Genomic DNA, 12,414 nt, shown 5'->3' on the forward strand with positions numbered 1-12,414 from the left:
TTGTTTGTGTTAGTGAGTTTTGGGTGTTTGATAGCAGAAAAACCTGCGAGTCTGAGTTCCCCTGCTGGCTGTCTGTGGAATAACATTAGGATCAGTTGATCGTGGGGAATGCATGTTAGTTGCCCATATCTAGCTGTGATATTGTGAAGTCAAACGTTTGCTTTGTGTATATCTTGATTCGTCTATTGTTGCCATTTGTCCTGGCTGGAAGGAGGTTCAGTGAATGGGGTGGTGGTGAAGCGTGAGGTAATACAGTAGAGGGAGTGCGAGTGCTTCTTAAATGTATTGCTTATGCATTCTCCTCACTCGCGTCCACACAAAAACATACTCAAGAGAACGGGAGTGGAGAATACAATCGGAGCATAAGTGTGGAGCATGGTAGTATGTTTGGAAAACAACCCCTAGAGTTTGAAAGCTACAAGCCCCCACTCACCCAGTAATTTTGAACTGTCCCTAAATAATCCCATTAAAACACTGCATGAGAAAAATGTCATAAACTCAAAACAATTGAAAGAACAGAGTATAAAACAGTACTTAGCCTAATATATTATTAACAGCCACGATAGCGTTGTCTACTGGTAGGTCTATTTTGAATTCATATTTCAACTCGTCACCACGCTCTACCTGACACTAGTTGTTCCCAGCTATCGTCCTCGGGTAGCCGCAGCAATTCACATTTACATTTACATTTAGAGCTAGACAAGCACACTTGATTCAATTTGTTAGTCCAGAGCTACAACAACAATGTGTGCTGATTGAACCAAAAAAGTAATTGGAGGATGCAGGCATCGATCCCGCTACCTCTCGCATGCTAAGCGAGGCGCTCTACCATTTGAGCTAATCCCCCTGTGCCTTCAAAAAGAAGTATGAAATCTCAATGACCGCACTGCCAAATCCCTCGTCCATAAGAACGGATACTTTTTAAAAAGTATGCTTGCTTCAGCTGTCTAAAGGTATTTTTCATGGTAGTTCAGTAAATGTTGAAGTAGTGACTGCAGTAAGCCCAGTGGTGGAAATAGTTGTATTGTTGGGTTAGTATCCAGAGCTACAACAACAATGTGTGCTGATTGAACCAACCAAATATTTGGAGGATGCGGGCATCGATGCCGCTACCTCTCGCATGCTAAGCGAGCGCTCTACCTTTTGAGCTAATCCCCCTGTGCCTCCAACAAGAAGTATGAAATCTCAATGACCGCACTGCCAAATCCTCGTCCATAAGAAAGGATACTTTTTTAAAGTATGCTTGCTTCAGCTGTCTAAAAGTATTTTTCATGGTAGTTCAGTAAATGTTTGAGTAGTGACTGGAGTAAGCCCAGTGGTGGAAATAGTTGTATTGTTGTGTTAGTGAGTTTTGGGTGTTTGATAGCAGAAAAACCTGCGAGTCTGGAGTTCCCCTGCTGGCTGTCTGTGGAATAACATTAGGATCAGTTGATCGTGGGGAAATGCATGTTAGTTGCCCATATCTAGCTGATAATTGTGAAGTCAAACGTTTGCTTTGTGTATATCTTGATTCGTCTATTGTTGCCATTGTCCTGGCTGGAAGGAGGTTCAGTGATGGGGTGGTGAATGGGTGGTGAAGCGTGAGGTAATACAGTAGAGGGAGTGAGAGTGCTTCTTAAATGTATTGCTTTATGCATTCTCCTCACTCGCGTCCACACAAAAACATACTCAAGAGAACGGAGTGGAGAATACAATCGGAGCATGAGTGTGGAGCATGGTAGTATGTTTGGAAAAACACCCCTAGAGTTTGAAGCTACAAGCCCCCCACTCACCCAGTAATTTTTTGAACTGTCCCTAAATAAGTCCCATAAAACACTGCATGAGAAAATGTCATAAACTCAAAACAATTGAAAGAACAGAGTAATAAACAGTACTTAGCCTAATATATTATTAACAGCCACGATAGCGTTGTCTACTGGTAGGTCTATTTTGAATCATACTTTCAACTCGTCACCACGCTCTACCTGACACTAGTTGTTCCCAGCTATCGTCCTCGGGTAGCCGCAGCAATTCACATTTACATTTTAGAGCTAGACAAGCACACTTGATTCAATTTGTGAGTCCAGAGCTACAACAACAATGTGTGCTGATTGAACCAAAAAAAGTAATTGGAGGATGCAGGAATCGATCCCGCTACCTCTCGCATGCTAAGCGAGCGCTCTACCATTTGAGCTAATCCCCTGTGCCTTCAAAAAGAAGTATGAAATCTCAATGACCGCACTGCCAAATCCCTCGTCCATAAACGGATACTTTTTAAAAAGTATGCTTGCTTCAGCTGTCTAAAGGATATTTTTCATGGTAGTTCAGTAATGTTGAAGTTGTGACTGGAGTAAGGCCCAGTGGTGGAAATAGTTGTATTTTTGGGTTAGTATCCAGAGCTACAACACAATGTGTGCTGATTGAACCAAACTAAATATTTGGAGGATGCAGGTATCGATCACGCTACCTCTCGCATGCTAAGCGAGCGCTCTACCATTTGAGCTAATCCCCTGTGCCTCCAACAAGCAGTATGAAATCTCAATGACCGCACTGCCAAATCCCTCGTCCATAAGAAAGGATACTTTTTTTAAAGTATGCTTGCTTAAGCTGTCTAAAAGTAATTTCATGGTAGTTCAGTAAATGTTGAAAGTAGTGACTGGAGTAAGCCCAGTGGTGGAAATAGTTGTATTGTTGTGTTAGTGAGTTTGGGGTTTGATAGCAAGAAAACCTGCGAGTCTGGAGTTCCCCCTGCTGGCTGTCTGTGGAATAACATTAGGATCAGTTGATCGTGGGAAATGCATGTTAGTTGCCCATATCTAGCTGATAATTGTGAAGTCAAACGTTTGCTTTGTGTCTATCTTGATCGTCTATTGTTGCCATTGTCCTGGCTGGAAGGAGGTTCAGTGAATGGGGTGGTGAAGCGTGAGGTAATACAGTAGGGGGAGTGCGAGTGCTTCTTAAATGTATTGCTTTATGCATTCTCCTCACTCGCGTCCACACAAAAACATACTCAAGAGACGGAGTGGAGAATACATCGGAGCATGAGTGTGGAGGCATGGTAGTATGTTTGGAAAAACACCCCTAGAGTTTGAAAGCTACAAGCCCCCACTCACCCAGTAATTTTTGAACTGTCCCTAAATGATCCCATTAAAACACTGCATGAGAAAAATGTCAGAAACTCAAAACAATTGAAAGTACAGAGTATAAAACAGTACTTAGCCTAATATATTATTAACAGCCACGATAGCGTTGTCTACTGGTAGGTCTATTTTGAATTAATATTTCAACTCGTCACCAAGCTCTACCTGACACTAGTTGTTCCCAGCTATCGTCCTCGGGTAGCCGCAGCAATTCACATTTACATTTTAGAGCCAGACAAGCACACTTGATTCAATTTGTTAGTCCAGAGCTACAACAACAATGTGTGCTGATTGAACCCAAAAAGTAATTGGAGGATGAGGGCATCAATCCCGCTACCTCTCGCATGCTAAGCGAGCGCTCTAACATTTGAGCTAATCCCCCTGTGCCTAAAACAAGAAGTATGAAATCTCAATGACCGCACTGCCAAATCCCTCGTCCATAAGAACGGATACTTTTTAAAAGTATGCTTGCTTCAGCTGTCTAAAAGTATTTTTCATGGTAGTTCAGTAAAGGTTGAAGTAGTGACTGCAGTAAGCCCAGTGGTGGAAATAGTTGTATTGTTGGGTTAGTATCCAGAGCTACAACAACAATGTGTGCTGATTGAACCAAACCAAATATTTGGAGGATGCGGGCATCGATCCCGCTACCTCTCGCATGCTAAGCGAGCGCTCTACCTTTTGAGCTAATCCCCCTGTGCCTCCAACAAGAAGTATGAAATCTCAATGACCGCACTGCCAAATCCCTCGTCCATAAGAAAGGATACTTTTTTTAAAGTATGCTTGCTTCAGCTGTCTAAAAGTATTTTTCATGGTAGTTCAGTAAATGTTTGAGTAGTGACTGGAGTAAGCCCAGTGGTGGAAATAGTTGTATTGTTGTGTTAGTGAGTTTTGGGTCTTTGATAGCAGAAAAACCTGCGAGTCTGGAGTTCCCCCTGCTGGCTGTCTGTGGAATACATTAGGATCAGTTGATCGTGGGGAAATGCATGTTAGTTGCCCATATCTAGCTGATAATTGTGAAGTCAAACGTTTGCTTTGTGTATATCTTGATTCGTCTATTGTTGCCATTGTCCTGGCTGGAAGGAGGTTCAGTGAATGGGGTGGTGAAGCGTGAGGTAATACAGTAGGGGGAGTGCGAGTGCTTCTTAAATGTATTGCTTTATGCATTCTCCTCACTCGCGTCCACACAAAAACATACTCAAGAGAACGGAGTGGAGAATACAATCGGAGCATGAGTGTGGAGCATGGTAGTATGTTTGGAAAAACACCCCTAGAGTTTGAAAGCTACAAGCCCCCACTCACCAAGTAATTTTTGAACAGTCCCTAAATAATCCCATTAAAACACTGCATGAGAAAAATGTCATAAACTCAAAACAATTGAAAGAACAGAGTATAAAACAGTACTTAGCCTAATATATTATTAACAGCCACGATAGCGTTGTCTACTGGTAGGTCTATTTTGAATTCATATTTCAACTCGTCACCACGCTCTACCTGACACTAGTTGTTCCCAGCTATCGTCCTCGGGTAGCCGCAGCAATTCACATTTACATTTTAGAGCTAGACAAGCACACTTGATTCAATTTGTTAGTCCAGAGCTACAACAACAATGTGTGCTGATTGAACCAAACAAAGTAATTGGAGGATACGGGCATCGATCCCGCTACCTCTCGCATGCTAAGCGAGCACTCTACCATTTGAGCTAATCCCCCTGTGCCTCTGAAAAGAAGTATGAAATCTCAATGACCGCACTGCCAAATCCCTCGTCCATAAGAAAGGATACTTTTTTAAAAGTATGCTTGCTTCAGCTGTCTAAAAGTATTTTTCATGGTAGTTCAGTAAAGGTTGAAGTAGTGACTGCAGTAAGCCCAGTGGTGGAAATAGTTGTATTGTTGGGTTAGTATCCAGAGCTACAACAACAATGTGTGCTGATTGAACCAAACCAAATATTTGGAGGATGCGGGCATCGATCCCGCTACCTCTCGCATGCTAAGCGAGCACTCAGCCATTTGAGCTAATCCCCACGTCACCACGCTCTACCTGACACTAGTTGTTCCCAGCTATCGTCCTCGGGTAGCCGCAGCAATTCACATTTACATTTTAGAGCTAGACAAGTACACTTGATTCAATTTGTTAGTCCAGAGCTACAACAACAATGTGTGCTGATTGAACCAAACAAAGTAATTGGAGGATACGGGCATCGATCCCGCTACCTCTCGCATGCTAAGCTAGCGCTCTACCATTTGAGCTAATCCCCCTGTGCCTAAAACAAGAAGTATGAAATCTCAATGACCGCACTGCCAAATCCCTCGTCCATAAGAACGGATACTTTTTAAAAAGTATGCTTGCTTCAGCTGTCTAAAAGTATTTTTCATGGTAGTTCAGTAAATGTTGAAGTTGTGACTGGAGTAAGCCCAGTGGTGGAAATAGTTGTATTGTTGGGTTAGTATCCAGAGCTACAACAACAATGTGTGCAGATTGAACCAAACCAAATATTTGGAGGATGCGGGCATCGATCCGGCTACCTCTCACATGCTAAGCGAGCGCTCTACCTTTTGAGCTAATCCCCCTGTGCCTCCAACAAGAAGTATGAAATCTCAATGACCGCACTGCCAAATCCCTCGTCCATAAGAAAGGATACTTTTTTTTAAAGTATGCTTGCTTCAGCTGTCTAAAAGTATTTTTCATGGTAGTTCAGTAAAGGTTGAAGTAGTGACTGGAGTAAGCCCAGTGGTGGAAATAGTTGTATTGTTGTGTTAGTGAGTTTTGGGTGTTTGATAGCAGAAAAACCTGCGAGTCTGGAGTTCCCCCTGCTGGCTGTCTGTGGAATAACATTAGGATCAGTTGATCGTGGGGAAATGCATGTTAGTTGCCCATATCTAGCTGATAATTGTGAAGTCAAACGTTTGCTTTGTGTATATCTTGATTCGTCTATTGTTGCCATTGTCCTGGCTGGAAGGAGGTTCAGTGAATGGGGTGGTGAAGCGTGAGTTAATACATTAGGGGGAGTGCGAGTGCTTCTTAAATGTATTGCTTTATGCATTCTCCTCACTCGCGTCCACACAAAAACGTACTCAAGAGAACGGAGTGGAGAATACAATCGGAGCATGAGTGTGGAGCATGGTAGTATGTTTGGAAAAACACCCCTAGAGTTTGAGAGCTACAAGCCCCCACTCACCCAGTAATTTTTGAACTGTCCCTAAATAATCCCATTAAAACACTGCATGAGAAAAATGTCATGAACTCAAAACAAGTGAAAGAACAGAGTATAAAACAGTACTTAGCCTAATATATTATTAACAGCCACGATAGCGTTGTCTACTGGTAGGTCTATTTTGAATTAATATTTCAACTCGTCACCACGCTCTACCTGACACTAGTTGTTCCCAGCTATCGTCCTCGGGTAGCCGCAGCAATTCACATTTACATTTTAGAGCTAGACAAGTACACTTGATTCAATTTGTTAGTCCAGAGCTACAACAACAATGTGTGCTGATTGAACCAAACAAAGTAATTGGAGGATGCGGGCATCGATCCCGCTACCTCTCGCATGCTAAGCGAGCGCTCTAACATTTGAGCTAATCCCCCTGTGCCTAAAACAAGAAGTATGAAATCTCAATGACCGCACTGCCAAATCCCTCGTCCATAAGAACGGATACTTTTTAAAAAGTATGCTTGCTTCAGCTGTCTAAAAGTATTTTTCATGGTAGTTCAGTAAATGTTGAAGTTGTGACTGGAGTAAGCCCAGTGGTGGAAATAGTTGTATTGTTGGGTTAGTATCCAGAGCTACAACAACAATGTGTGCAGATTGAACCAAACCAAATATTTGGAGGATGCGGGCATCGATCCCGCTACCTCTCGCATGCTAAGCGAGCGCTCTACCATTTGAGCTAATCCCCCTGTAGCTCCAACAAGAAGTATGAAATCTCAATGACCGCACTGCCAAATCCCTCGTCCATAAGAAAGGATACTTTTTTTAAAGTATGCTTGCTTCAGCTGTCTAAAAGTATTTTTCATGGTAGTTCAGTAAATGTTGAAGTAGTGACTGGAGTAAGCCCAGTGGTGGAAATAGTTGTATTGTTGTGTTAGTGAGTTTTGGGTGTTTGATAGCAGAAAAACCTGCGAGTCTGGAGTTCCCCCTGCTGGCTGTCTGTGGAATAATATTAGGATCAGTTGATCGTGGGGAAATGCATGTTAGTTGCCCATATCTAGCTGATAATTGTGAAGTCAAACGTTTGCTTTGTGTATATCTTGATTCGTCTATTGTTGCCATTGTCCTGGCTGGAAGGAGGTTCAGTGAATGGGGTGGTGAAGCGTGAGGTAATACATTAGGGGGAGTGCGAGTGCTTCTTAAATGTATTGCTTTATGCATTCTCCTCACTCGCGTCCACACAAAAACGTACTCAAGAGAACGGAGTGGAGAATACAATCGGAGCATGAGTGTGGAGCATGGTAGTATGTTTGGAAAAACACCCCTAGAGTTTGAGAGCTACAAGCCCCCACTCACCCAGTAATTTTTGAACTGTCCCTAAATAATCCCATTAAAACACTGCATGAGAAAAATGTCATGAACTCAAAACAATTGAAAGAACAGAGTATAAAACAGTACTTAGCCTAATATATTATTAACAGCCACGATAGCGTTGTCTACTGGTAGGTCTATTTTGAATTAATATTTCAACTCGTCACCACGCTCTACCTGACACTAGTTGTTCCCAGCTATCGTCCTCGGGTAGCCGCAGCAATTCACATTTACATTTTAGAGCCAGACAAGCACACTTGATGCAATTTGTTAGTCCAGAGCTACAACAACAATGTGTGCTGATTGAACCAAACAAAGTAATTGGAGGATGCGGGGAATCAATCCCGCTACCTCTCGCATGCTAAGCGAGCACTCTACCATTTGAGCTAATCCCCCTGTGCCTCCGAAAAGAAGTATGAAATCTCAATGACCGCACTGCCAAATCCCTCGTCCATAAGAACGGATACTTTTTAAAAAGTATGCTTGCTTCAGCTGTCTAAAAGTATTTTTCATGGTAGTTCAGTAAAGGTTGAAGTAGTGACTGCAGTAAGCCCAGTGGTGGAAATAGTTGTATTGTTGGGTTAGTATCCAGAGCTACAACAACAATGTGTGCTGATTGAACCAAACCAAATATTTGGAGGATGCGGGCATCGATCCCGCTACCTCTCGCATGCTAAGCGAGCGCTCAGCCATTTGAGCTAATCCCCACGTCACCACGCTCTACCTGACACTAGTTGTTCCCAGCTATCGTCCTCGGGTAGCCACAGCAATTCACATTTACATTTTAGAGCTAGACAAGTACACTTGATTCAATTTGTTAGTCCAGAGCTACAACAACAATGTGTGCTGATTGAACCAAACAAAGTAATTTGGAGGATGCGGGCATCGATCCCGCTACCTCTCGCATGCTAAGCGAGCGCTCTACCATTTGAGCTAATCCCCCTGTGCCTAAAACAAGAAGTATGAAATCTCAATGACCGCACTGCCAAATCCCTCGTCCATAAGAACGGATACTTTTTAAAAAGTATGCTTGCTTCAGCTGTCTAAAAGTATTTTTCATGGTAGTTCAGTAAATGTTGAAGTTGTGACTGGAGTAAGCCCAGTGGTGGAAATAGTTGTATTGTTGGGTTAGTATCCAGAGCTACAACAACAATGTGTGCAGATTGAACCAAACCAAATATTTGGAGGATGCAGGCATCGATCCCGCTACCTCTCACATGCTAAGCGAGCGCTCTACCTTTTGAGCTAATCCCCCTGTGCCTCCAACAAGAAGTATGAAATCTCAATGACCGCACTGCCAAATCCCTCGTCCATAAGAAAGGATACTTTTTTTAAAGTATGCTTGCTTCAGCTGTCTAAAAGTATTTTTCATGGTAGTTCAGTAAAGGTTGAAGTAGTGACTGGAGTAAGCCCAGTGGTGGAAATAGTTGTATTGTTGTGTTAGTGAGTTTTGGGTGTTTGATAGCAGAAAAACCTGCGAGTCTGGAGTTCCCCCTGCTGGCTGTCTGTGGAATAACATTAGGATCAGTTGATCGTGGGGAAATGCATGTTAGTTGCCCATATCTAGCTGATAATTGTGAAGTCAAACGTTTGCTTTGTGTATATCTTGATTCGTCTATTGTTGCCATTGTCCTGGCTGGAAGGAGGTTCAGTGAATGGGGTGGTGAAGCGTGAGGTAATACATTAGGGGGAGTGCGAGTGCTTCTTAAATGTATTGCTTTATGCATTCTCCTCACTCGCGTCCACACAAAAACGTACTCAAGAGAACGGAGTGGAGAATACAATCGGAGCATGAGTGTGGAGCATGGTAGTATGTTTGGAAAAACACCCCTAGAGTTTGAGAGCTACAAGCCCCCACTCACCCAGTAATTTTTGAACTGTCCCTAAATAATCCCATTAAAACACTGCATGAGAAAAATGTCATGAACTCAAAACAATTGAAAGAACAGAGTATAAAACAGTACTTAGACTAATATATTATTAACAGCCACGATAGCGTTGTCTACTGGTAGGTCTATTTTGAATTAATATTTCAACTCGTCACCACGCTCTACCTGACACTAGTTGTTCCCAGCTATCGTCCTCGGGTAGCCGCAGCAATTCACATTTACATTTTAGAGCCAGACAAGCACACTTGATTCAATTTGTTAGTCCAGAGCTACAACAACAATGTGTGCTGATTGAACCAAACAAAGTAATTGGAGGATGCGGGGAATCAATCCCGCTACCTCTCGCATGCTAAGCGAGCACTCTACCATTTGAGCTAATCCCCCTGTGCCTCCGAAAAGAAGTATGAAATCTCAATGACCGCACTGCCAAATCCCTCGTCCATAAGAACGGATACTTTTTAAAAAGTATGCTTGCTTCAGCTGTCTAAAAGTATTTTTCATGGTAGTTCAGTAAATGTTGAAGTTGTGACTGGAGTAAGCCCAGTGGTGGAAATAGTTGTATTGTTGGGTTAGTATCCAGAGCTACAACAACAATGTGTGCTGATTGAACCAAACCAAATATTTGGAGGATGCGGGCATCGATCCCGCTACCTCTCGCATGCTAAGCGAGCGCTCTACCATTTGAGCTAATCCCCCCGTCACCACTCTCTACCTGACACTAGTTGTTCCCAGCTATCGTCCTCGGGTTAGCCGCAGCAATTCACATTTACATTTTAGAGCTAGACAAGCAGACTTGATTCAATTTGTTAGTCCAGAGCTACAACAACAATGTGTGCTGATTGAACCAGACAAAGTAATTGGAGGATGCGGGCATCGATCCCGCTACCTCTCGCAAGCTAAGCGAGCGCTCTACCATTTGAGCTAATCCCCCTGTGCCTAAAACAAGAAGTATGAAATCTCAATGACCGCACTGCCAAATCCCTCGTCCATAAGAACGGATACTTTTTTAAAAGTATTCTTGCTTCAGCTGTCTAAAAGTATTTTTCATGGTAGTTCAGTAAATGTTGAAGTTGTGACTGGAGTAAGCCCAGTGGTGGAAATAGTTGTATTGTTGGGTTAGTATCCAGAGCTACAACAACAATGTGTGCTGATTGAACCAAACAAAGCAATTGGAGGATGCGGGCATCGATCCCACTAACTCTTGCATGCTAAGCAAGCCCTCTACCATTTGAGCTAATCCCCCTCTGCCTCCGAAAAGAAGTATGAAATCTCAATGACCGCACTGCCAAATCCCTCGTCCATAAGAAAGGATACTTTTTTAAAAGTATGCTTGCTTCAGCTGTCTAAAAGTATTTTTCATGGTAGTTCAGTAAATGTTGAAGTAGTGACTGGAGTAAGCCCAGTGGTAGAAATAGTTGTATTGTTGTGTTAGTGAGTTTTGGGTGTTTGATAGCAGAAAAACCTGCGAGTCTGGAGTTCCCCCTGCTGGCTGTCTGTGGAATAACATTAGGATCAGTTGATCGTGGGGAAATGCATGTTAGTTGCCCATATCTAGCTGATAATTGTGAAGTCAAACGTTTGCTTTGTGTATATCTTGATTCGTCTATTGTTGCCATTGTCCTGGCTGGAAGGAGGTTCAGTGAATGGGGTGGTGAAGCGTGAGGTAATACAGTAGGGGGAGTGCGAGTGCTTCTTAAATGTATTGCTTTATGCATTCTCCTCACTCGCGTCCACACAAAAACATACTCAAGAGAACGGAGTGGAGAATACAATCGGAGCATGAGTGTGGAGCATGGTAGTATGTTTGGAAAAACACCCCTAGAGTTTGAAAGCTACAAGCCCCCACTCACCCAGTAATTTTTGAACTGTCCCTAAATAATCCCATTAAAACACTGCATGAGAAAAATGTCATAAACTCAAAACAATTGAAAGAACAGAGTATAAAACAGTACTTAGCCTAATATATTATTAACAGCCACGATAGCGTCGTCTACTGGTAGGTCTATTTTGAATCAATATTTCAACTCGCCACCACACTCTACCTTCCACTGGTGTTTCCCAACTGCAGTCCTCAGGTTGCCCCAGCAACACACATTCACATTTTTGAGCCAGACAAGCACACTTGAATCAATTTGTTAACTAATCCATCGATTAGTTAAATCAGTCCAGAGCTACAACAACAATGTGTGCTTATTGAACCAAACAAACTAATTGGAGGATGCGGGCATCGATCCCGCTACCTCTTGCATGCTAAGCGAGCGCTCTACCATTTGAGCTAATCCCCCTGTGCCTCAGAAAAGAAGTATGAAATCTCAATGACCGCACTGCCAAATCCCTCGTCCATAAGAAAGGATACTTTTTTTAAAGTATGCTTGCTTCAGCTGTCTAAAAGTATTTTTCATGGTAGTTCAGTAAAGGTTGAAGTAGTGACTGCAGTAAGCCCAGTGGTGGAAATAGTTGTATTGTTGGGTTAGTATCCAGAGCTACAACAACAATGTGTGCTGATTGAACCAAACTAAATATTTGGAGGATGCGGGCATCGATCACGCTACCTCTCGCATGCTAAGCGAGCGCTCTACCATTTGAGCTAATCCCCCTGTTCCTCCAACAAGAAGTATGAAATCTCAATGACCGCACTGCCAAATACATCATCCATAAGAAAGGATACTTTTTTAAAAGTATGCTTGCTTCAGCTGTCTAAAAGTATTTTTCATGGTAGTTCAGTAAAGGTTGAAGTAGTGACTGGAGTAAGCCCAGTGGTGGAAATAGTTGTATTGTTGTGTTAATGAGTTTTGGGTGTTTGATAGCAGAAAAACCTGCGAGTCTGGAGTTCCCCCTGCTGGCTGTCTGTGGAATAACATTAGGATCAGTTGATCGTGGGGAAATG

General features: G+C 42.7%; 8 non-coding genes across 8 annotated transcripts; all 8 read right to left on the bottom strand.

The window, feature by feature from the left end:
* Nucleotides 1-3,739: 3,739 nt before the first annotated feature.
* On the bottom strand, nt 3,740-3,812 carry trnaa-agc (transfer RNA alanine (anticodon AGC)). The gene has a single exon. It is a non-coding gene; the product is annotated as a tRNA-Ala (tRNA).
* Nucleotides 3,813-4,755: 943 nt separating this feature from the next.
* Nucleotides 4,756-4,828, bottom strand: trnaa-agc (transfer RNA alanine (anticodon AGC)). The gene has a single exon. It is a non-coding gene; the product is annotated as a tRNA-Ala (tRNA).
* A 1,803-nt stretch (nt 4,829-6,631) lies between these two features.
* On the bottom strand, nt 6,632-6,704 carry trnaa-agc (transfer RNA alanine (anticodon AGC)). The gene has a single exon. It is a non-coding gene; the product is annotated as a tRNA-Ala (tRNA).
* Nucleotides 6,705-6,943: 239 nt separating this feature from the next.
* trnaa-agc (transfer RNA alanine (anticodon AGC)) lies at nt 6,944-7,016 on the bottom strand. Its single transcript has one exon. It is a non-coding gene; the product is annotated as a tRNA-Ala (tRNA).
* A 1,492-nt stretch (nt 7,017-8,508) lies between these two features.
* On the bottom strand, nt 8,509-8,581 carry trnaa-agc (transfer RNA alanine (anticodon AGC)). The gene has a single exon. It is a non-coding gene; the product is annotated as a tRNA-Ala (tRNA).
* Nucleotides 8,582-10,150: 1,569 nt separating this feature from the next.
* trnaa-agc (transfer RNA alanine (anticodon AGC)) lies at nt 10,151-10,223 on the bottom strand. The gene has a single exon. It is a non-coding gene; the product is annotated as a tRNA-Ala (tRNA).
* A 1,516-nt stretch (nt 10,224-11,739) lies between these two features.
* trnaa-agc (transfer RNA alanine (anticodon AGC)) lies at nt 11,740-11,812 on the bottom strand. The gene has a single exon. It is a non-coding gene; the product is annotated as a tRNA-Ala (tRNA).
* A 239-nt stretch (nt 11,813-12,051) lies between these two features.
* Nucleotides 12,052-12,124, bottom strand: trnaa-agc (transfer RNA alanine (anticodon AGC)). Its single transcript has one exon. It is a non-coding gene; the product is annotated as a tRNA-Ala (tRNA).
* Nucleotides 12,125-12,414: the final 290 nt, after the last annotated feature.

Source organism: Oncorhynchus kisutch, unplaced genomic scaffold (assembly GCF_002021735.2).
Source record: "Oncorhynchus kisutch isolate 150728-3 unplaced genomic scaffold, Okis_V2 scaffold830, whole genome shotgun sequence".
Classification (NCBI taxonomy): Eukaryota; Metazoa; Chordata; class Actinopteri; order Salmoniformes; family Salmonidae; genus Oncorhynchus; species Oncorhynchus kisutch.